Here is a 464-nt window from a genome sequence, read left to right on the forward strand (position 1 = left end):
TACTAGTATTTATCTACGCTGCCAGGAAAATATAGCCTTTTATACGCCCACATATTCTACATACAAGAATACTTGTATACATACGTACATACATACATACATACATACATACATATATATATACATATATATATATGTATATATGTGTGTGTATGTATGTATGTATGTATGTATGTACACATGAATATATTTAAACTCATACACACATACGCACACATGCAATAAGCATCGGTGTATTCGAAGAACACTACCATAGATGGCTCTTCAATTATATAAATGAATTGGTTTGAATTCTTGGCATGTTAGTTTAGTTCGCGGAGAAAGGAACTCTAGTGAAATATAAATAACGTAGAAAAAGATAAACAGATATAAAACAATAATATTAACAATATAATGCAACTGAATGAAGAGAGAGAGAGAGAGAGAGAGAGAGAGAGAGAGAGAGAGAGAGAGAGAGAGAGAGA

Source organism: Octopus bimaculoides, chromosome 16 (assembly GCF_001194135.2).
Source record: "Octopus bimaculoides isolate UCB-OBI-ISO-001 chromosome 16, ASM119413v2, whole genome shotgun sequence".
Lineage (NCBI taxonomy): Eukaryota > Metazoa > Mollusca > Cephalopoda > Octopoda > Octopodidae > Octopus > Octopus bimaculoides.